Below are 25,772 nucleotides of genomic sequence, written 5' to 3' on the forward strand. Positions count from 1 at the left end.
ACATGTGACTTCAAGAAACAGAGGGAAAATAAATTCACCATAAGTTGAATAACAAAACCAGAATACCTATTCCAGATTCTGAATGCTGAAACCTCACATGGAACAATTTCCTTGAAGCAATATTAAAGGATGAAGTTTTCATTTATTTCTCTGTATTCATCTTTGTGTGTGTGCTAAGTTGCTTCAGTCATGTGTGACTCTTTGGGATCCCAGGAACTGTAGCCTGTCAGGCTCTTCTGTCCACGGGATTCTTTAGGCAAGAATATTAGAATGGGTTGCTGTGTCCTCCTCCAGGGGATCTTCCTGACCCAGGGATCAAACCCATGTCTTCTGCATCTCCTGCATTTCAGGCAGATTCTTTACTGCTGAGCCACTGGGAAGCCCCCATCCATCTGTAGATAACTACAATTGATTTGTAAATATGGAGAATAGACAACACGCTTTTACAATCAAGATTGTTATCTTTCAAAGTTATGCAATGATGTGTCATAGAGGCTCAATACTTTCATCCACATCATTCTTTTTTTTTTTTTTTTTTTTTATTTTTTGTTTTTATTTTTTAAATTTTTTAAATTTTTTTATTTTTCAGTGGGTTTTGTTATACATTGATGTGAATCAGCCATAGAGTTACACGAATTCCCCATCCCGGTCTCCCATCCCACCTCCCTCTCCACCCGATTCCTCTGGATCTTCCCTGAAATACAGCCATCCACATCATTCTTTGAGCTTCTCAAAAGCTTAGTGATTCAAGCAAGAACACATCTCACTTTTTTTGAATACTGAGACCCAACAGGATGAATTGACATACCAACATCAAAGTGCTTCTTGGTATCAGCCAAGATAAAAATTCAGGTGGTGTCATTCTTAGCCCTTATCATGATTCCTTCCAACCATAGTGCCATGGACATAAGAGGATACTGAAAGTTCTGGCTAAAGTCACATAGCCTCTCAAGATCACTCAGAGCCCACCTCTGGTATCCATGCTTAACTTCACATCATTGACTTAAAGTTAAAGATGTTTAAGCATTTTCTCTGTCTCCTGAGACTCTGTTCAGTGTCTTGGTTTACTTCCATAAAAGCACATAACATAGATGATCAGCCAATAAGGGAATATGCTCTTTCAGGCCCAAGGGCAACTGTTTAGCATGAAGTTAATTCATTGTTCAGCAAGGTCACTGGAGTATGGTTATCACTCTGAAAACTTCCAAAGATCTTGATTCTCAGGGCCATCCTTCACAGGGATGTTTAGGGCCATCCTTCACAGGGATGTTTGGTATTCTGCATCTTTGAGAAATTTAGGCCTGTTTTATATGGGGTGGGTTAGGATACTTAAGAAAGCTATTTTGAAAATATTTTCTTGCTGAGGTCTCTAGCCTGCATAGTCTCCATTTTGACATCTTTTCGTCTTTCCATAAAGTCTTAAAATGATTATGCTAGTGTTAGCAATAAAATTTCTTCCCCATCCTTCTCTGCAAAATAGCAGATGGTAAATAAATAAATATTTTTAAATACTCTTACATTCTGTGACTCATTTTTCAGGCTAAGTATAGCTTTACCCAGATGTTCACAACTCTGATCTAGAATAAAGGGCAAGTGACATTTATCAAGCCATTCTCTGTCTTCTAACCTCTAGTTCTTGCATATGGCCATGGCATGAATAGAAACTATTACATGAAATCATTGAAATACACAAAATAGCTTATTTGCATGCATTTATTATAGGTATGCTTCCTTAAGTGGCTCAACAGTAAAGAATCCACCTACAATGTAGAAGATGGGGGTTCAATCACTGAGTGGGGAAGATTCCCTGGAGAAGGAAATGGCTACCCACCCACTCCAGTGTTCTTGCCTGGGATAATTCCATGAACAGATAATCCCGTGGGCTGTAGCCCACAGGGTCACAAAGAATCAGATACAACTTAGTGACTAAGCAACAGTAACAGTTGCAAGTATTGGTTAATGTGTGATCTAGACACAGTAAATGGTATCTTGCATATCACTGGTTTACCAGTATTTTAAAAAATAGTTATTTTTAATAGACCTATTCAGAAATACAAACTCTCAGAATGTATGAAAAAAGGCTGTCTGCTTTGTAGCAGTTAAGATTTCATCGTTTTTATGAGAATTAATGTGATACATTTATTGAGTCATGGTTATGGTTTCTCTTACTCCTTCTTCTTTTTCTATAGTGTCATATGCACAAAAGGGATTCTGATGCTTCATGATTTTTTAAATAAAGAAATAGGTAATGCCAAACATATGTAAATGGATATTCTAGATTCTTCATAAGCAGGGATCAATAGTATAGAATATATTTAATTTTATAAATAATTCAATATGCAGATGTAATTATGCCCAATGTTTATAATGTGTTATGTGATTTAGTTACTGCCATTTTACTTTAATTACAAAATCTTAAAGAATTATGTGTTAGAAACTGAGTGCTCATTGGTATTCTCTGTTCCAGGAATGGCACAAGTAGAATAAGATTCTGTGCTTACTTTAGAGGTACTTATCATTTATATAGTTAGTCACTCAGTCATGTTCAGCTCTTTCAACCCCATAGACTGTAGCCCGCCAGGCTCCTCTGTCCATGGAATTCTCCAAGCAAGAATCCTGGAGTGGGTAGCCATTCACGTCACCATTAGACAAAGAATAAATCAATGCCCTTTGGCATTTCAAGCCTCCAACCAGGCGGAGCACAATGCAAGTGGACTTTCAGCTTCCAAGTCTCCAGGATCTTACTCCTAGCACAGGGAAGCCTCTTTAACATCAGCCAACATAGAGGGATAAGACTCTTGAGAGTCCCTTGGACTACAAGGAGATCCAACCAGTCCATCCTAAAGGAAATGAGTCCTGAATATTCATTGGAAGGACTGATGCTGAAGCTGAAGCTCCAAATACTTTGACCACCTGATGCGAAGAGCTGACTCATTTGAAAAGACCCTGATGCTGGGAAAGATTGAAGACAGGAGGAGAAAGGGCTGCCAGAGGATGAGATGGTTGGATGGTATCACCGGCTCAATGCGCATGAGTTTGGGTAAACTCCAGGAGTTGGTGATGGAAAGGGAGGCCTGGCATGCTGCCAGTCCATATGGTCGCAAAGAGTCGGACACGACTGAGTGACTGAACTGAACTGAAGTGAACATAGAGGGAAGGTTGAGGGAGGGCGGCCTCATGTGTGAGGTGAGTCAGCTAACAGGGAAACCAAAACTCTCTCCTGGGCTACTTGGACATCAGACTTCCTTGAGCCTCGTGGAAGGCCATGATGATTGATATTAAACTGATACAAAACAAGGTGTATATTCCTGATGACATGCCCATGAAATATGTAACTAATAATGTGATATAATAAGTAGCATTCACACCATATGGTTCCTTCCTAAAAATCTTCACATGAGTGTTTTCTTTGTTAAGCCCAAGAGTGCTTTCTTTATCTCCACAGTCTTGTCTCCTATTCATCTCAAGCCTGGGCTGCTTGAGATGAATAGGCTGCTTAGAAAGACAGTGAAGTCATTCAGTCATGTCCGACTCTTTGCAACCCCATGGACTGTAGCCAACCAGGTTCCTCTGTCCATGGGATTTTTCAGGCAAGAATACTGGAGTGGGGTGTCATTTCCTTCTCCAAGGAAGGCTGCTAAACCTATTCTATTCCTGACCAGAGGGTTTTTATCTATCTGCTGTGAGCAAACAGAGTGAAACATAAGCCTCTGCCTCAGCCCTTTCTTGTGATCAAACCTGATAAATCTGTAGGAACTTGGCTCAAGGGTTTTACTTTTGTGGGACAACATATGGTAAAGAATTATAAACACAGAGAAGAGTGTTACCAAGTCCTCACCAAGGTTTTACCAAGTTCTGTTGGTCTCCGTCTTGGACCTGACTTCTGAGAGGACAATATTTTCTTTGATCCTCAGCATGAGATTCACTCCTCTCCTCCCAGATCCCTGTGCCTCTTCCATCCTACTTTTGAGAAGCCTATGTGAACCCCTTATGCCTCCTTGACCCTTTATCCCAACATGAAATTGAAGTGTAGGTAGAACAATGTCTATAAACTTTATTTTATGTATGGATAGGATCAGAAGAGAGGGATTTGGTTACTGGAGGCTATCGGGGAATTCATCTGAACAAACGATATTGGAGGGTTACTACACATCAGAAACTGATTTGGTGATAGCTGGGTGAATAGCACAAGGTCTTAGCTCTCTAGGAATTTTAGGGTTGTGGGATATTGTTGTTGTTCAGTTGCTAAGTCATGTCCAACTCTTTATGATCCCAAGAATTGCAGCATACCAGGTTTCCCTGTCCTTCACTATCTCTCAGAATTTGCTCAAACTCCTGCCCATTGAATCAGTGATGCTGTGGGGTGTTTGTGGGGGAAAAAATATGTGCTGAACTAAGAAACTGAGTTATCTAGACTGGATAATAGAAGCCTAGAAGTTGGGATGAGGGATGGGGGTTGTGGTAGCAGTCTTCAGATAATGGCAGAGCAGTCTTGAACAAAATGGTTTTTCTCAGGGGGCACAAAGGGTGTGAACTGGGGCCAGTAATTAAAAAGAGCTGAAAATTTTGTTTCATGTAATAAAGAACTTTCTGATAATCAGAGTTGCTGACTTTGGAATTGGCTCAACGTGATGTGGTGAGTTTCATCTTTGGAAAAGGGATAGTCATTCATTGGGACAATGCGAAACTCACACGTCAATGGAGCCCCAGGGCATTCCTGGCTGTGTGTTCTACAGCTTTTTGGCTTGTATTGTCAGATGCACAGGGCATACATGGTAAACTATTGAATCTCACAGTTAATTTCATGCCTATTATTTGTATTTCCCTTTATTTACCTTAAAGCCTTTCTTTTGAAAACACCACTTTCATTAAGCAATGTAAAAACATTTCTGGAATGAGCTTTCTTCTGAAATTTATTTGTCCTGTCTCTCTGGTGAACAACCTTGTTTCTCCTGGCATTTCAATATTCAGCTTTGTTTTGACTCAGTACATTTTATAATGTTTGAATTGTTATTTCTTTCCTACTTTTAAATTACTCCAAATCCCAAGGCTTTGCTAGATAGAAGACTGAAAAATATTTTTATTGAAAAGCTATATTCTGTATACTTCAATGACTTTGTAAAGCAAATTTCATCAGAAGTGGAATTTTTGAATTTTTAGTAAATACGAATGCTCACTTTTTCTCACCACTGCTTAGAATTTGACTGATTACACTTTGGAACTGCATAATTGTGTAATTAATCTTGAGGATGTCAGAATGCATATTTTTAAAAGTAATTTTCTTAGGGAAATAATACATATTTTATTATATTTTTTTTTTTTGCTGTCATTGGTATTCATGGTCTCTTAGCTTATAGGTATAAAGCCTGCCAGAGATAGCCAATGTCAGTGCCATATATTATTAAAATGAATTAATTTTTCAGCCACATCTTCCATTCAATTTCTCATTAAATGAGGCATTGTAAATTCTAATGTCAAGGAATACAAATAGCATGATTACACAATACTTGCATTATACAGAGTCCTTGTGGCTAACACAGTTATCTACCATAAACACTGATTCATTCTTTATGGAAAAGAACTTTAAGACACAGTTGGCAAAACTGACCAAGAACCAGGTGTAATTCAAACCTCTGATACTCTCATTGCTTTTACAAGCAAAAAGTTTGTAATCACTGCATACAGAGAGGAACCTAAAGATAGATATATGTTTACTTAATCTGTAGCTTTTGAAAAATATGTACAGTTTATTCAAAGACCACCATCCTTTGAATTATGCAAATGTGAACAAAAATGGATGAATTAATGAATCAGAATAAGTAAGGGGAGAATGGTATATACCAGCACTGACATGAGCAAACTACAAGAAAAAGATGTGTGCAGACATGGGTGTGTCATGCTACTCATGCATTCATATCACATAGACAATGGTCTACTGTCTACACTTAAGGATACTGTTCTGTATGAAGGCATTCACATTCGCAATGATGAAAAATGCTTAATGGAATCTGTGGGGCAATTAGCCCTAAATAAATGCCAGGCATTGGTCTATGTAAAGTTGAGTAAGACAAGATCTTGTTTTTAAGGAGTTCAGAATCTAATGGAATAGGCACACAGCTGAGCATAACAGTTTCAATACAACATTCTTGTAAGTGCCAGTAAAATATTTTATCCGGCTAAGGAAGACATCGCCTCACTCTGCAGGTATGACAGGTTAGTAGGGGAGGATTCCAGAGGAAGGTCGATCTGAGCTTTGGCTTGACACAGAGAGAGGGCCATGTCTGTAGGAGGGCAAGGGACCCAGTCATGACTGAGAGACCAGCAGACTCTGAGGCATTAGGTTGGAATGAGTCTGGCACTTACAAGGATTAGTAGTAAACTCCGTGAGTCTGGAGCAAAGGATTGGTGGGAGTCATGGTCCTACCCTGGCCCGCATTCTATACGCAGTGGAATATGTCTGGGGCTTATATGTGGAGAGAAGCTTAATGAGACTGATAAAACCTAGAAAAGTAGAAGGAACAAGACTGATGAGGGGTAGTATTTTACATGATACTGTTAGTTTGGGGCATACTGCAGCTGAATTTCTTATGCCAATCAGGCAGAGATACTGAACTGAAATTACAGAGAGTTCCCATAACTCCCCCATCCCCATACATGTACAGCCTCCCCAGTATCAACATTCCCCATTGACACATTATCACAAAATAGTTTTCAAAGGCTACAGTTACAAGTGCTCACTCTTGATGTTTTACATTCTATGGATTTCAAAAAACCTGTAAGCACATGTGTTCACCATTATAGTCTCATGCAGAAAAGATCCACTGCCCTGAAATTCCTCTGTGCTCTGCCTGTTCATTCCTCCCTCTTCCAACCCCTGGTAACTGCTGATCTTTCTAATGTCTCTATCCCTTTTCCTTTTCCAGAATGTCACATAGTTGGAATTGTGTAGTCTGTAGCCTCTACAGATTATCCTCATTCACTTAGCAACATGCATATAAAATTCTTCCTTGTCTTTTCATGTCTTGATACAGCTCATTTCTTTTTAGTCCTGGATAATATTCCATTGTCTGGATGTACCATAGTTTATCCTTTCACCTATTGAATAACATGTAGGTCCCTGTCAAATATTAGCAACTATGAACAAAGCTGCTGTAAACACCTGGCACTCTTTCTGCTCCCTTCCGAGGTCCGTGTCAGAAGCTTTCTCTATTTCTTTTATACTTTAATAAAACTTTATTACCAAAAAGCTCTGAGCGATCAAGTCTCATCACTGGCCCCAGATTGAGTTCTTCTCCAGAGACCAAGAATCCCGGTGTCTTTTGTGGTTCAGCAGCAACCTTTCATCTTGGGGGCTCATCCGGGATCCTTCAGGACAAGGTAAGGATGCTTGAAGCTCTAGTTCTTTGTTCTCCAAGTGAACATGTTTTCTGCTGTACTTTACTGACTCTACAGTGAGCTTGTGTGAATGAATGACACGCCCCGCGCGAAGCAAGTGAGGAGACTTACTCCGAGGTTCCATGGTGACCTCATACAGCTTGTGGCAGAAACCCTGTCAGGGGTTTATACCAACCTGCCAATGGGTTTCCCTGGAGGCTCAGATGGTGTGGCATTTGCCTATAATGTGGGAGACCCAGGTTCAATCCCGGAAAGATCTCTTGGAGAAGGAAATGGCAACCTACTCCAGTATTCTTGCCTGGAAAATCCCATGGATGGAGGATCCTGGTAGGCTACAGTCCATGGGGTTGCAAAGAGTTGGACACAACTGAGCGACTTCACTTCACTTTTTAAACACCTGTATACAGATTTTTATGTGAACATAAGCTTTCAACTCAGTTAGATAAATATAAATGACATGATGTCTGGATTATGTGGTAGGAGTATGTTTTTGGAAATCTTGTAATTTACAAAACAGCCAGACCATCTTCTAAAGTGGTTATAATGTTTAGTATTCTCAACAGCAATGAATGAAGGTTCCTTTTGTTCCACATCATTGTCAGCATTTGATGCTGTCAGAGTTTTGAATTTTGGCCATTCTAGTATGTATGTAGTGGTAGCTCATTGTTTTAACTTACATTTCTTTAATGATGTTTGATGTTGAGCGTCTTCTCATATGCTTATTTGCCATGTCTATATCTTCTTTGGTGAGGTTTCTGATCAGATTTTTTGCCCATTGTTTTAATTGGATAGTTCATTTTCTCATTGTTGAGTTTTATGAGTTATTTTTCTCTTTGAAATACTAGCCCTTTATCAGATATGTCTTTTAAATATTTCCTTCCAGTCTGTGTATTATCCTCTCATTTTCTTTAACAAGGCATTTCCCTATATCTGATAAAATGAGTAAAATATTAATTACCTATCCCAGGGTTGTTAAACTTTCAATTTTGAAAGAACTTTAGATTTAGAGAAAAGTTAGTGCAGAGAGATCTTATATACCCTTTAGCTAGTTTCACTTAATGTTACCATCGTATTTAAGCAAGATGCATTCATAAAAAGTAAGAAGTTAATATTGGCACAGTGATGTTAGCTAAACTATAGACCTCATCGGGTGCCTTTTCCTCTTCCAGGATCCAAGGATTCCATGTTGGATCACCATGTCTCCACAGTCTCCACTAATACAACAGTTGCTTAGCCTTGTTTTCATGATCTTGAAACTTTTGAAGCATACTGGTCAGGTATTTGAAAGAAATGTCTTTCAATTGGGTTTGTCTGATATTTACTCCTGATTTTATTGGGGTTGTTATTTTAGGGAAGAATACCACAGTGGTGAGGTGCCCATCTCATCAAATAATATCATATCAGGAAGTACATGATATTATCATAACTTGCTGCTGCTGATGGTAACTGATTTTTGGTCAAGATGGTACATGTCAGGTTTCACAGTAACTGCAACTACTATGAATGTAAATTTGTTAGTTTTCCCTTCTTACACTCTATTTATTAGCTGCAAGTCACTAAGCCCTGCCCCCAGAATAGGAGAAAAATTAAGCTCCACTCACCATGATTTTCTGAGGCTCTAAATAATAAAGATTAATCTAGTTGTTAATATTAATAATAATAACAACATGATGTTATATATTATTATTGTTATTACAATTGCTACTTCTTTTCAATGAAGATCTAGCAGAAATTATTGGTCACTAAGAGTGAGACACAAGAGATGAGGGTTTGATCCCTTGGGTTGGGAATATCCTCTGGAGCAAGAAGTGACAATCCACTTCAGTATTCTTGCCTGGAAAATTCCACAGACAGAGAAGCCTGGCAGGCTTCAGTCTGTGGGGCTGCAGAGTCGGACTGAACACGCACGTACTCATTGGTCACTAAGAAAACACCATAAAGAAGAAACATCTTAAAGAATTCAGGTGCTCAGAAAGAACCTTCCTTTGGATATTTGTCAGTATTTAGCAGACAACATCGATTATGATTATGATCTGCAAATGGTTTTATATTCAGTTCTGTGAACTGAATCCAAAGCTAGACATTTTTTTTAAAATCCCCAATCAGGAGTCAAAATGTCTGCTGAAGGGCTGTCCTAGATTATACATGTGGAGCTGCACCTTAGGTGGGAGATGCCAAAACCTAGTAATAGATGAAGGCAAACAAATAAAGCAACCATCTGGTAAGAATCGCTTACCTTAGATGGATTCTTATTTGAATGTTTACTCACTACCACAAGGTTGCTATATGTTCATAAAGTAAATATTTTATGATCCATGGCATATGTTCAGACTAAGAATCAGAGTAATAAAAACTTAATTTCAAACTGGATATAAGTAAAACTATACACAAGTTTCTAAAAAGAATAACCATCCGTATGACTTTTTGGTACTACACATGATTTATAATGTTAAATATCTGAAATGTTCTCTATGGGTTCTGGCTTTTTTATCTCCTTCCCTTTCTTCCTTAACAATATTTGACATATTGTGATGTGCTTGAATTCCACTACGGGAGCTGCCAAATTTTCCAAACAAACCTGAACATGCTGTATTTGGAGATAAGGGACAAATTTCACCCATGACTCCACTGCTCACAACGATCAATGGAAGATGCATCAAGAAAATATGTTTTGGGAAAGCCTGTGGGGCCGGGACAACATTCAGCTACTTTTTGTACATCCTGCTGGACTCACGAAGCCACATCCTCTAGGACCAAGAGTAAGGGATGGTTTTGTCAGAAAGTCACTGCCCAGAGGAGCAGTTGGCTAAGCCATTGACCCTTCCCCCCCAAAGCATCTGTGGAGGCATCTCCTCAGATGAAAACAGACAATCCAATTTGAGTTGAAAAGCCACAATTCAAAGGCAAATCCTCTCAGCTTATTCTTCCTACTCATAACCACCTGAAAGTAGAGTAGCCAGATCCTCTACTTCATTTGCTGATTATACCTTTTGCTAAATAGTCGTAAATGCTTCTCTCCAAACACAAGAGTTGAATTCTAAGTATGGCATCCACCACTCTGATCAAAAGTTTAAAATATAAATACATCTCTAGAAAAAGATGTATTTCTTTACCAGAATGAATTTGTTTACTGAGATATACTTTTTGCTATCAAAGCCATTACATAGAAATCACTGTGGAATCGTACCAAAAATACAGGATTTGAAATTCAATAACCTTGGCTGAGTAGTGGCTTCTCAACTTGCAAACTGCATGAAGATTAAAAGTAACATGAAACAAGAGGTGATGTTTATCCTGGACTTAGACGAGTAAGCTGAATTCAGCTGGGGAAGAGGTGCTGTTTGTCCTGAATTTGGAAGAATAAGCTGAATTCAGTTGGAGAAGGAACAAAACATGCAAAGAGATAAAGCATGAAGGTGCTGGCAAGTGCTATAGAAGGAAATGGTAGGAGGTAAATAAAAAATTAGGTTATTACCAGGTTTGAAAGAATGCTAGGTACCCTGTTAGCTACAGGACCTGAGAGGTCATCTGGGGCTTCTGAGTAAAGTAATGCCTGATGACATTTATGTTTTAGGAGGGTGATCTTGGGGAAATATGAGACTAGGTCAGAGAAAGCATGACTCAAGGCAAGGGGAACCTGTTTGAAGCCTGTTTCAATAGTCCCATGAGAGAGGAAACACAGAGGGAATGACAAAGGAAAACAGATGGGATGCTTATGAGGTCAGATCAGCAGACCTTCCCATTACTTCCTGGATGTAGTAGAATGGCAGCAGGTTGCAGTCATGGGAAACGAGAGACAGTGAAGGGGAAGGTTGGTTAGAGCTGATGATGGAGAGGATGTGAGGGAGAAGAAGACAAAGGAAGGTTATATGACCTCCTGGTCTTTCACTGGAACAACAGGAGTGTGAGTCTGAGGGGAACATGAGTGGAAAATAGGAAAAAGTTGCAAGTTTGGAGAGAAAGATGAAAAAACAAAAATGAGTTGCAAATAAACTATACATTTTTGCCATTGATAGGAAGGTTGTGAGGGGTTCCTGATCTTCTCTCTTCCATCTGTGGGAAGGAGAAGCTGATCCAGATTATCTCTCAGACATTTCTGGCTTCAATATTTAAATCACAGGTTTTCCAGAGAGGTTCTCTGAGCTCACATTGCTCTCTGAGCACCTGGGGGCTACTAGGACTTTCTGCCCCTGTTAGATGATTTCAACTTCAGTTATAAGCTCTCACTAAAGTTTGTTGAGGCCAGAGATTTTCATGCATTGGGGGAAAAAAAGTGCTACATGAGGGGAAAACAACCTCCCATTTTGGAAAATGTAATGAGAAAAATTGAACATTTCCAGCTAACAGCTTTTTATGGGCTATGAATAAGTAAACACAGGGTGAAATGAGAGAGAAAAAACATGTGCTTCACTGGAGAAATATTTGTTTATTGAGCCAATCAGTGCTAGCTCAATTTATCCTTCAGAAGGGCAAAGATGGGCGTGTTCACCTCTAGACTCAAGTCTGACACAGACCTGCTGTGGATCAGTTTACATCTCTGGTTTTTTCATTCCTTTCTGCATTCACATATCAACATTTATTGAATGTTGGACTCATTGCTAGGCCCTAGGACACAGATATGCCAAGCTTATAACTTTAAAAAATTCTCAGTTTAGGGGGTGAATTAGGCTTACATGCAATTAACTAAAATGTCATTTTGTAGGCCTGATACTGGAGACACCAGTGTTTACTTCATTTCGTCAGCTCTTGCTTCCTGGCATTATCATATATATGAGTAAGCACTTCTGTTTCACAGGGATTTTCCTGGGTTAGAAAATAATACAAAATGTCTGAAACATTTTGTACACCCACAATGTGTTTGTCTTTGCAATTCTGCAACCAACCCTTTTACAATTTAGTGACTGAGGCACGGACAGGGGAGATGACTTTCCTCAGATCACAATGCTAGTAGAAAAACCTTGGTATGACCTTGATGTCTGACTCCAAAGACCAAGTACGTTTCTTCTTTGCTGCACGGCTTGAAATGTGCTCTGGGAATTCTGCTATATCTAGCCCAGGGAGCAAGGTGTGGCTTCAGGGCTCCAAGTGACTGATGCACAGAGTTCTGTCTATTCCTTGGCTTCAGTTGTGCCCTTTCTTTTCCACATTGGTAAACTAGTCATCTGTAGTCACAATATGTCATCCCCTGCAGTGTGGTCCTAACTGGGCAGTGTGTGTGTGTTAGGACTGTTTTGCTGGCCGACCTGGCTCCTTGAAGACTTTACCTGGGCCAGGAACCTAAGACACTTCAACTGGAAGGGATCATCAAACCTAGGAAGACACTTAAGAGCAGCTTCCCTGCTTTTGCTGACCGTTCTTATCAATCTGGTCACCTTGTGATGGAGCAGGACTTCTTCCCTTGTGCCCTGACTTGAGATGCTTCATTAGCGCAGGCTCTTAAAGGAATCACTGGGAACCAGGAGAGCCTGGATGCAGAGCACTTCGGAAGTGACACTGGGAACTCAATACACTTCCGAGTCAGAATCCCAGCTCCTGGGTCTGCGTCTTTTCCCGCCACTGCCTGTACCCCACTGCATCTCCTACTGCTTCCAGTGGGTCAGTGGCTTTGTGTTCTCTTTTCCCTCCTGTGTCAAAACTCCTCATAGAAGCCTCTGCAGAGCATCTTGCAGTGGGATTCAGTGCAAAGAGCACAAAGGGCTTTGGAGGTGAGTGGACCGCACTAGCAGTAGGACTTAAGCAGGGAGCCAAATCTCTCTGAGCCTCATTCCCTTGCCTGTTAAAATGGGGTCACGCCCTCCACCTTGAGGAATAGGGTGTTACTTAATAAGCTTAGGTTGGTGGGTTGCCTGGCATAGCCTTGTGATATTACTGTTTGGTCTATGGATGGCAATTCTTCCAGAAAATATTGCTATTTACTGTGACTTTGTAAGAAATTCAATTGCTTCTCACATTATATATTCAGCTTTACTTTTCATCCTTGTAAGGATGTTTTAGTCTCAAGGACAATTTTCATGATCATACAGCTGCTTTAAATCAGGTGTCCCTTCCTCTTGCTCCTGAAATACCTAGATACTCAAGGAAGTGCTTCGCTTTTTGCAGACCTAATACCCCTCAGTGAAATAAATGGAGCTCATCTCCTGAGTAGCCTAAGAATAACACTGGACTCTAAGCCATTTCTACTTATATTCTTCACCTCTACTTCCTCTCAGTAGCAAGATTATTGCTTTTTTCCAAGTTCCTTTTCTTTTTTTATAAAAATGGAAGTACAGTTGATTTATGATATTGGTTTCAGGCATACAGCATAGTGATTCAATGTTTTTTTATAGACCATACTCTATTTAAAGTTATTACAAATTAATGCTATTTTCCCCTGTACTGTACAACATATCCTTATGGCTTATGTATTTTGTACTAGTAGCTTGTATCCCTTAATCCCGTATCCCTGTCTTGCCTCTCCCTCCTTCCCTTTCTCCACTCATAACAGCTAGCTTGCTCTCTGTACCTGTGAGTCTCTTTCTGTTTTGTTGTATACATCTGTTTGTTTCTTTTTTAGATTTGACATATAAGTGGGGATGTGGAAGGAAAGAACACTTGTAACCATCAGTGGGAATGTAAATCAGTGCAGCAGATTTCCTTATGATGGAAAACAGTAAGGAAGACCCACAAAAAGCTAAAAATAGAACTACTATATGTTCTAGCAGTTGCACTCCTGGGTATATATTTAAAGAAAATAAAAGCACTCATTCAAAAATATGCATGTATCTCAACATTCAGAGCAGCATTATTTACAATAGCCAAGATATGAAAGCAACCTGGACGTCCATCAACAAATGAGTAAAGATGATGTGGATAAAGAAGATGTGGATAAAAACACACACACACACACACACACTGGAATGTTACTCAGCAATAAAAAATGGAATTCTACTATTCAAAACAATGTGGATGGATCTATAGAGTATTATACTTAGTGAAGGAAGTCAGACAGAAAGACAAACACTCTCCTGATGGGAAGCCCTCTAGTGAATATAGGTGGAACATGGGGAAATGTAGAAAACTTCCCTTTAAAAATTTCATCTCAGTCATATGATATTACAGATAGTGTGGTTTCTGGAGTAATGGGTGATTTGAAGGGAACCAGTAAAGAATCTGCCTGCAATTCAGGAGACCTGGGTTCCATCCCTGGGTCAGGAAGATCCCCTGGAGAAGGGAATGGCTACCCACTCCAGTATCCTTGCCTGGAGAATTCCATGGACAGGGAACCTGGCAGGATACAGTCCATGGGATCACAAAAGAGTCAGCCATGATTGAGCGACTAATGCTTTCACTTTTTCATGCAACAACCTTATCCTCATTCATACAATAAGCATTTCTTGGGAATATTTTAGCACCAGTCACTAAGCTAGGAACTGGGATAGAGAAGCAAGTCAGATATGGTACTGCCCCTGAGAAGTTCATAGTCTTTTTCAGGAGGCAGATGAGTAGAAGACATTTCCAATACACAGTAGTGTTAGGATAAAGTCTTTCATAGCAGGTCAATGAATGTGCAGAAGATGACATTCTAGTTCATTCTCCCCCAGCCCCAAAGAAGCAAGACCTTTTTGGGAGTTGGCTAGGCTGTCACAGGGACATTCCAGGAAGTAAAATAACACTGAAAAACTCATGGAAGCAAGGTGTGTGCCTGGGGCTCAAGGTGTATGTTGCTGAGTGCCTAGAGCTGATGCTTGAGACAAGCAAGTCTAGGTTTCACAGAATCACATTAGTCATGATGAGGAGTTTGAATTTTCTTCTTAATATGATAGGATGTTACTGAAAGGTTTTAATTCATTTATTTATTCCTTCCTTCATTCCTTCACTTCAGCAATACTTTTTGAGCACCTACTGTGTAGAACGGACATTGAGCAGAAGTTAGTAGCAGGGACTCTGAATTCAAACTGCTTGAATTCAAAGCCTATTTCTGTTACTTGCATATGCTCTGGCAGTTTCTCACTGCCAACTTTCTGCATTAATAAATTGGGAATAATAACTGCATCCACTTGACAGGATTATTGCACAGATTAATTTAAGGTAGTAAATATAAAACATTTAGAGCACTTCCAGACTCGTAGTAAACATTCACTGTTAGCTATCGCTGTGTGTCTGATAGATTCTAGTGAAAGCACAGGGAAAGACACCTTTCCTGCCCTCCAGAAGCCAACAGTCCACAGAAAAGGGAGACATTGCTGGGAGAAGAGGCATGACTGATACCAAGATTCATGTGCCATGATTGGAGAGCCGTGAAAAAGAAACACACAAGAGAGGATTCTAGTTTAGATGGGGGTGACCAGAAGAGGCTGTTGAAAAGAAGTACATCACTTATTTGCATCACTTATTTGAATCTAAAAAGAAATAATTTAAATAAACTTGTTTACAAAACAGAACCAGACTCACAGACTTAGAGAAGGAATTTATGGTTACCAGGGGGAAAAGGAGCAGGAGAGGGATAGTTAGAGAGTTTGGGATTGACAGATACACACTGCCGCTTTTAAAACGGATAACCAACAAGGTCCTACTATGTAACACGCGCACTTCTGCTCAATATTATGTAACAGTCTAATGGGGAAGAATTTGAAAAAGAATAGATACATGTATATGTATAACTGAATCACTTTGTACCTGAAACTATCAGAACACTGTTCATCAACTATACACCAGTATAAAGTAAAAAGTTACAAAAAGAAAAGAAGTATTAAATATATTTCAGTTGGACCCAAGAATGAGTAGAAATTAAGTAGACAAAAGAGGCAGAGAAAAGTCTCAGGGAAAGTCATGGTCAGATGTTTTTTGGTATGTTTTTTCTGGCAGCATGAGCTGGATCAGAAAGGAAGAGTCCACAGCCAAGGAGGACCAGCAGAGGCTCTCTGTAGGGGATTGCCTACAAGGCACGGGGCAGTCAGGCAGTGGCTGTTATCCCCTTCCACAAATGAAAGGGACAAACTCCAATGACATCGCATGGTACCCAGTCAGGTACTGAGCCTGGCTAGACTCTCCCTCTCCTCATTACATGCTCACTGGTCCTCAAGTGCCCCTTGGGTCTTCTGTGAGAATCACACAGACTTAAACAGTCGGGTGGGCACTGATAACTATGCACATGAAGAGCCCTATGCTTGACTTGTTCTCCCTCACGTGCTACCTGCATGTGATCAGGTTTTACCATTTCATGTAAACCCTCAGGCAAACACGTAAATGTGTAATTTCCAAAGTCTTACAGTGCAAAGAGCAGAATAAAACCCATTGTTGGCCAACGGACTATAGCATTTTAGAAACAGAGACTTATTCTTGCCCTTCATGCCTTTGAAGTTTTAAAGTTTTCTGCTTGGCCTTCCATAAAGCCACATTTGACATTATGATCTTGATAGTTGGATGAAAGCTGAGGCTAACATAATTGTTCAATGAGCAATAAGAAGGCCAGGGAGCTACATTGCAAACCTGCCCCAGAATTAGCAAGCTAATGTAAATCAAAGTCGCAATGTCTACATGCTTATAAGGGTCTCTATAGAAATGGCCTAGACTGTTAGTCTTAAGACTCCTAGTCTCTGTTCTTTCCATCATAATATGCTTTTGCCTTCATCTACAAACTATCACACAAGGCCACCTGCACCATTGGCTTAATGAAGGGTAGAAATACCACTTTTGTGTCTCTTCTATTGTCAAGCACAGTTGATATTCAGAACTTTCTTGGTTAATTTGTTTAAAAACATAGAAACTGCCTTTTTGGCAACAAAGATGAAGAAAACATATTTGTTTTGACTCATCAGGAAATGTTAATTTTCTCACATTTATAATGTTTCCCTTAAAGGTATGAGCTTGTCAAGAGTAAAGTGATTAAATTTGAATTTGCATTCTAATGTCTGGAAGTATTTCATGGATTCTCCCAGAAACCATAAAATAATTTAATTTTTTCTCAATTCTGGCTAGTTTGGTTAGAATTTATAAATTAGTAATGCTCCTAAGAAACCAATAACTTCTCAAAGGAAATAGATGTTAGGCTCTAAAATGTCATCATTAAAAAGTAATAATTTTCCTCCTGACATCTGAACTATAGCCCAGTGAGATCGGTGAGCTACTTGCCCCATCAGTTTCACAGGGTGAACACAAGTTGTGGAAGAAGAGGTGAATAAAATCCCCTCAAAACAGCCCAAACCACTGTGGTTTGTGTCACAGCTCTTACATAAACCAGTATGCCAGCAGACAGGTCTAGCAGCAAAGTGGTCGCTAATAACTACCCACAGGCCCAGCTCGTTCTGGTCTTTAAAGTTATAAACTACAAGAGGAGAGAGAGAAAGAGTTGGCTAATTGTACAGACTTACCAGTTAAACACCCTGGGATCAACGTTCAGTCACTTACTAGTTAGGAAAATATAGGTAAGTAAGTAGTTTTCCCTCAGCCTTGGTTTGGTTATCTTTGAAATGATGATGATGATAATAGCTGTTCTATGAATTAACTGAGATAATGCGTTTAAATGCTTAGTTTCTGGAACACATGCTGCTCTCAACAAATGCTAACTATTACATAAATATAATCTTAAATTGTGTGGGTGTGAGAGCCCTGTAGCTTAGGTCTCCCATTTCATAGATAAGGAAATCGAGGCATAGAAGAGGGAAGTGATTTATTTCATGTAACAGAATAAATTGAGGCTCTGTGGAAAGTCTGCCGACTGATTCCCATGTAGACTTGTTTTTACTTTGTGAGATTTCCTTCCACTTATCCAGAACAAGAGTACAGAGTAAAGAAAAAACAAGTTAATACAAGAGCCTTTGATCTGTAGATTTTGTGAAAGTTTAAAAAAAAATGAATTTGCTTTTTTGAAAATCACCATCTGTTATTCCAGATAGGTGAATTAAAAAATTAAACGAATTGTCAAGCTTCTTGATTTGGAACTCGCCAAAAGAGTATTTTAATTAATTTTGTTATATTTAAGACCCTGGAGCAAGCTTTTTGTGCTGCTTCTGTTGAACCATCTGCCAACTTGAAAATGATCATGTTCTGTGCAGGGACCTTTGTCCCTGCAGCTGGCATCCCCTTCTGTGGGGTGAGATGTAGCTGTGCCAAACCTGGGCAGGGGGCAATGGTGCAGCCTGGGGATGGACTCCTTCTAGTACTTCCTATCTGTGCCAACAGCTCTCTTTTGGGTCTGAGCCACATCTATACTGAGGACTGGCCTCCTCCTAGAGCAGAATGCAGCATGTGGCAGCTCTGGCTTAGGGCAATAAAATTCAGGCTTCTGAAGATTTCTGTTGTATATGCCTCTCTGCATACAACCTTCCTGTTGTTTACATGTCTTAAGCTTTTGAAAACTCCTCTAGTTCCTGTTTTGTTGAGATGCTAATCTTTCAAATGGATTTCGGTGTTTATTTCGGGAATCTTCCCAATCTGGTGGAGGTGGAGGAATCACAGGGTAGAGGGGAAAAAAGCGCTGGAATTGAAGAGATAAGCCTTAATTTCCATCTTTGATTAATGAGATACTTTAATAAACATTTATCGGACACCTAAGATGTACATGGAGATACATAACTGAACATAAAATAGTCCTTCACCTCATGAAGTACACAACAACAGGCATATAAGTAGTGATAAAGACAAAAGCAGTGATAGATCCCATGGGTCCCGTGGGAGCCTGAGGTGGAATGCCTAACTCAGAGGGGATGGGAAGCAAGTGGATAGTGAGTACGAGTTTCCTTGACAAACCAAGGATGGGGAGGCACAGCCTAAAAGAGAAAGAGAAAAACAGAATGAAAACAGAAAAGTCAGAAAAGCTGTTCAATATTTCTGAAGCCCAGAGTATATGCTGTGCAGTGATGGTAGTTTGGTCACTAAGTCATATCTGACTCTTGTGATCCTGTTGCAGGAAGGGGGACCCCTTCCAGGGCCCGAAACTGGGCTCTTGTCTAACACTTGGAAATGAATTGTCCGAGGAGTCACATGTGCTGACAAAGCAAGAGATTTTATTGGGAAAGGGCACCCGGTGGAGAGCAGGAGGGTAAGGGAACCCAGGAGAACTGCTCTGCCGCGTGGCTCGCAGTCTTGGGTTTTTTGGTGATGGGATTCGTTTCCAGGTGGTCTTTGGCCAATCATTCGAATTCAGAGTCTTTCCTGGTGGCGCACGCATCACTCAGCCAAGATGGATGCTAGCAAGAGGGATCCTGGGACGTGGACAGACACGCGGTGTTTCCTTTTGACCTTTCCCGAACTCTTCCGGTTGGTGGTGGCTTATTAGTTCCGTATTCCTTATCAGGATCTCCTGTCATAAAACAACTCATGCAAATGGTTACTATGGTGCCTGGCCAGGGTGGGCGGTTTCAATCAGTGTGCTTCTCCTAACAATCCCATGGACTCTAGTCCAGCAGTCCTCCATCCATGGGATTTCCCAGGCAGGAATACTGGAGTGAGTTGCTATTTCCTTCTCCAGAGGATCTTCCTTACTCAGGGATTGAACCTGGGTCCCCTGCAGTGCAGGCAGAGTCTTTACCAACTGAGCTGTTCTTTACCTTTCAGGTATAATTGATACACCAGGGAAGACCATGTGCCATGTGGGGAAGGAAGAAGTCAAAGCATGAGCACCTAGTTTCCTAGGTTATGGAGTTTGAGTTTTGTCTAGAAGGTAATGGAGACCCTCTAATCAATGGCGAACAGAGAAATACCATGATCATGTTTACATGTTTTGACAGTTTCCTGGTATGAGTGGGGAATTGATTATAGAGTGAGTATCGTGGTAGGAAGAATATTGAGGATATAATTATTATAGTTTCGGGGCCTGAACTTAAGCAGAACAATGGAGATAAAAGAAAGTACAATAATTCAAAGGTACTTAGCTGATAGAATCATTGGGACTTGATTATCTATTTCGTAAAGAGAGTGAGTGAGAGGAAAAAGACAGGGAAGCCTTCAGCGACCTGATAAGCAGCAAGGTGGGTGATGGTTCTAGTTTCTAAATGGGAGATACAGAAAAAGAGAAGGAGAGGGGGAAGGGAAGATGTGGAAGAAATGAAGGGAGAGGGGGAGGAGGCATGAGTTTGGGGGAAAGGAATGCGTTCACTTCTAGACATGCTGAATTTTGAGAGATGATGTGTGAGATAGTGTCTGGGAGGCATTTAGGGTATGAGAGACCTGGGGGTGGAGACCACTATTGGAGAGTCATTGACACGCAAGTGATGAGGAAGCAGGAAGTCACGCGTTGAAAGAGAGGAGGGAGTGGGAGAAAGATGCTGACAAGCCTGGGCTGTTGACAGTCCAGTGTCAAGGATGACGAATGCCCTGAAAACTGTTTGACACAAGGAGATTTTAGAGCAAGTGGGGTGGGGTTGTTCCACTTAAGAAAATAAGAATCAGGACGATTATAAAAATACCTAAATAATAGTAAAAACATCTGAATGCTTTCACAGAATAAAGCAGAGGCTTTCTTCATGGAGGATCTGAAATCAGGATTCTGAGAAAAAAAATTACAAAATTTGGTCCTATATATGGAAACACATTTTAACAGCTTTGTTGAGGTATAGTTGATACACAAAGAACTACACATACTTATGTATGCAATTTGGTGAGTTTTACACAAAATTAAGGTAGGAGATATAATATCTCCCAAAGTGCCTTTGTTTCCTTTGCTTTTGTCCTTACTGTAAAAATACTGAATATTTCTTTTATCCATTCTATTAGCAAATTTATTCTTTCAACAAATTTTGAAATGTATAGTACTATACATTTAACTCTTGGCACTATATCACACACCAGGTCTCTAGAACTAATTCATCTAGCATAACTGGAGGCTTATACCTAGTAATCAACAAATTCCACTTCCTCTATCTTCCACCCCCTGGTAGTCACCCTTGTCTGATTTTCTTTTGGGGGGGGGTGGGGGGTGGGAAGAGGGGGGATGGTGAAGCAGAAAAAATAATTTTATTATTTTCTAGGCAAAGGGAGACAGACTGGACTTCTGCCTCAGTAAACTATGGGTCCCACCCTGGAGGATTTAATGAGAGGTTTCATAAGAATAGTTTAAATGTGGAGTCTTTGACAAGACCAGGCTGTGAACCAGGCTTGCATTCCCTCAATCTCACCTCAGGTACCACCTGAGTTTCTGCCTCCATGAGTTTGCTATTATAGATCCCTCAAACAAGTGGAGTCATGAAGGACTAGTCTTTCTGTGGCCGGCTTTTTTCATCCTCTTTGATGAATTCAAAGTAGTCCAACAAAACTGTCTCATGAGAAACTGAACTCTCCACTAATAGAATTATCTACACAAGGAAGGATGATGATTCAGCACAGAGGAGGTAGAGCAGTAAATCTTTCCTTCCCCTCTTCCAAACTACTTCAGGATATTCAGTAAAAAGTACGAATTCCCAAAGCACTGCTCTATAGCTACTGGACTACAGACCTTCATGGATGCACTTTTGCAATCATTTTTCCTGGTGATATTTATATTGCCTGATTAGCACCAGTTCATGGAACAGTGCTGTAAATCATCTGAAGACATTCTTGCACTTTGGGTGTGTATTTGTGCTCTCTGGGTGTACACAATGTGAGTGAGTCATGAAATAAAACAATTCCAAATTTTCTTCTAACTCTTCCAAAGAAAGCAATATTTTATCTTGAACTTTAAACATGGTTCCTTTGTATTCTCACACAATGGAAAGTGGAAGTATTAGTCCCTCAGTGGTGTCTAATTCTTAGCAACCCCATGGACTGTAGCGCATTAGCCTCCTTTGTCCATGGAATTCTCAGGCAAGAATGCTGGAGAGGGTGCACATTTTTCTGAGGTGAAGCAATGTCATACCCTGACTACATCAAAGTGGAGATACCATGCTACTAAGACCTAATTGTAAGATGGCCTAAGATGGACACTCACATGTCTCTGGAGATGCTGTCACTCTGCCTCTGGGGATTTACAGATAATTAAACATCAATCTCCATGTTAGCCGCCCCTGCCCAGGGAGACCATGGGACTCAAATGCCCCTTCTGAAGTCTTTACCTTTCTCCATGTGACTTCTCTAGCCAAGATCCTCTTATATCACCGCATCTTCTCCAGAAAGATCATTTCATGTTGAAGTCCCTTTTCCAGGCTTCTAGAGTCATGTTTACTTTAGCACAAAGCTCATACCTTAATTTGTATCTTCTCTTGTCATCTAAAGCACAGCCTCCTAGAGGAAGTAAAAACTCTCATCCATCTTCTGCAGTAGCCACAAATTCTGACACGAAAACAAATTCAGAGCAGCTGATAGGAATTACTTATTGGCTGATTCTCAAGACTATTATACCAGGCAAATAATATATTGAACCAGGTTTCTTTCTCTTCTAAAATTGATAGAACATACTATTAGTCCTTAATCTTGCAAACTTAAGGATGTTTGTCTGCATTTCCAGTGGGAGATTGGACCTGACAAAATAAATTGGAAATTGCATATAAAAATGAATCATATATTTTTTATTGAGTACACATTGTCATGTTAGACATCTTTAACACTTAACATGCATCTCTCCTAGCTTTAGAAATCAAACATGGCTTATGGATTCAATTTAAAGCATTTCATTGAAAGGGAATCTATTTCTAATTTTCATCTTAATCATTTAAATATTTAAAGCTGTTGCCTTTGTTCTCCAAACTTCTTTTTATCATATTGCGTATGTCTACATAGGGAATCTGAGACAATGGATATTTTTATTAACAGGCTATTCAAAAACAAGTACATTTTAAACCTGGAAAATTGATTTTCTAACTTCTTGTTTTGCTTTTGAATTCCATCAAGGGTGTAAGGGAGTCCTGTGTTAATATATGCATGAGGGATCCTGGTTATTACTATTATAGATAATGATTCAAAAGTGACTTGATATTTAGGATTCTGTAATATGAGCAGGGCTTCTATGTATGATGCTTGCTTTTGCTCAACCTATCTCCATTGTCTGGCACTCATCACTCTAACAATTGATTAAATTAATGCGCAAGATTTAGCTATACATCTGTAGGGCTGTGGAGGTCTAGCAGTGGAATCTATCAAGAAACTTCACTTCTATCCTGTTGAGTCTAAGTTGGCTTGGCATGGACTTTGTACAGACATGGTTTCCAAATTCATCTCTTTCAGTTATTAATTTTGTGACTTGAGCAATTTACTTTTTGTGATTCAATTTCCTCATCTAAAATAATGTTTATTTTGCAGGATCGATGTGCAGAGCAGAGATAATAAGTTTCTGGCTTGTAGAAGGTCCTAGGTAAATGGTCACTCTTGAAAATTTCAATTTCCTGTGAGAATGAGAATGCTGAAGTAAAGAGCTGCTTTACTTTCCTTGACTGCTTTACGGCCCTGTGGACAGCCAGAGGAACCTCAATTTATCATTTATCTATCTCCTTGTCTTGTTTTCAAGTGTAAATGCATATCTGGTACCTAAGGGAACAACTCTAATCACCTGAGTGACTAAAGCCCAGATGCACTGGGATTCTGAAAGCAAAGGATGCTGACTTACCTGTGATCAGTAAGATCACTCTCTGTTCTACCAATGTGCATTCATTTGCTTCCAGGAAAGAGGATCCTGTGCAAACACAAATCTTGGACTGTGGATGTTGCTGTGGCTTATTTCTAGCCTCTGGACAGACCAGATACAGCCTGTACCATTTCTATAGTCTGATCAGCCTTCTGTTTGGGGGTGAGACATAGAGGCAGATGGTGATATCAAGGGTGCCATGAAATGTTCTCCATTGTCACATTAAAACTACTCTATATTCTCTTTCATTACTTTAAAAAGGGAAATCATGCCTTTCCTCTCAAGACTGTTGTCATTCAGTCACTAAGTCATGTCTGACTTTTGCAACCCCATGGATGCTAGTACACCAAGATATCCTGTCCTTCACTATCTCCTGGAGTTTGCTCAAACTCATATCCACTGAGTCGATGGTGCCATCCAACCATCTTACCCTCTGCTGCCCTTTTCTTCTCCTGCCCTCAATCTTTCCCAGCATCAGAGTCTTTTCCCATGTGTCGACTCTTCTCATCAGGTGGCGAAAGTACTGGAGCTTCAGCTTCAAAGCATCCCTCTAAACTTTCATGGTTGAGTTCAGTTCAGTCACTCAGTTGTGTCCAACTCTTCAAGACCCCAGGGAATACAGCACGCCAAGCCTCCCTGTCCGTCACCAACAGTCGGAGTTTACTCAAACTCATCTCTATTGAGTCGGTGATGCCATCCAACCATCTCATCCTCTGTTGTCCCCTTCTCCTCCTGCCTTCAATCTTTCCCAGCGTCAGGGTCTTCTAAAATGCATCAGCTCTTTGCATCAGGGGGCCAAAGTATTGGAGGTTCAGCTTCAGCATTAGTCCTTAAAATGAACACCCAGGACTGATCTCGTTTAGGATGAATTGGTTGAATCTCCTTGCAGTCCAAGGGACTCTCAAGAGTCTTCTCCAACATCACAGTTGAAAAGCAGCAATTCTTCGGTGCTCAGCTTTCTTCACAGTCCAACTCTCACATCCATACATGACTACTGGAAAAACCATAGCCTTGACTAGATGGACCTTTGTTGACAAAGTAATGTCTCTCCTTTCTAATATGCTATCTAGTTTGGCCATAACTTTCCTTCCAAGGGATAAGTGTCTTTTAATTTCATAGCTGCAATCACCATCTGCAGTGATTTTAGAGCCCAGAAAAATAAAGTCAGTCACGGTTTCCACTGTCTCCCCATCTATTTGCCATGAAGTGATGGGACCAGACACCATGATCTTAGTTTCCTGAATGTTGAACTTTAAGCCAACATTTTCACTCTCCTCTTTCACTTTCATCAAGAGGCTCTTTAGTTCTTCACTTTCGGCCATAAGGGTGGTGTCATCTGCATATCTGAGTTATTGATATTTCTCCCAGCAATCTTGATTCCAGCTTGTGCTTCATCCTGCCCAGTATTTCTCATGATGTACTCTGCATATAAGTTAAATAAGCAGGGTAACAATATATAGCCTTGACATACTCTTTTTCCTATTTGGAACAAGTCTGTTGTTCCATGTCCAGTTCTAACTGTTGTTTCCTGACCTGCATACAGGTTTCTCAAGAGGCAGGTCAGGTGGTCTGGTATTCCCATCTCTTTCAGAATTTTTCACAGTTTATTGTGATCCACACAGTCAAAGGCTTTGACATAGTCAAAAAGCAGAAATAGATGTTTTTCTGGAACTCTCTTGCTTTTTCAATGATCCAGCGGATGTTGGCAATTTGTTCTCTGGTTCCTCTGCCTTTTCTAAAACCAGCTTGAACATGTGGACGTTCACAGTTCATGTATTGCTGAAGCCTGGCTTGGAGAATTTTGAGCATTACTTTACTAGTGTGTGAGATGAGTGCATTTGTGCGATAGTTTGAGCATTCTTTGGCA

General features: G+C 40.1%; 1 pseudogene; it reads right to left on the reverse strand.

Moving 5' to 3' along the window:
• The window catches only part of LOC136163945 (small ribosomal subunit protein uS5 pseudogene), a 28,742-nt pseudogene extending 22,463 nt beyond the window's left edge, over positions 1-6,279 (reverse strand).
• Positions 6,280-25,772: the final 19,493 nt, after the last annotated feature.

The sequence above is a fragment of the Muntiacus reevesi genome, chromosome 3, assembly GCF_963930625.1.
Source record: "Muntiacus reevesi chromosome 3, mMunRee1.1, whole genome shotgun sequence".
In the NCBI taxonomy this organism is placed as follows: Eukaryota; Metazoa; Chordata; class Mammalia; order Artiodactyla; family Cervidae; genus Muntiacus; species Muntiacus reevesi.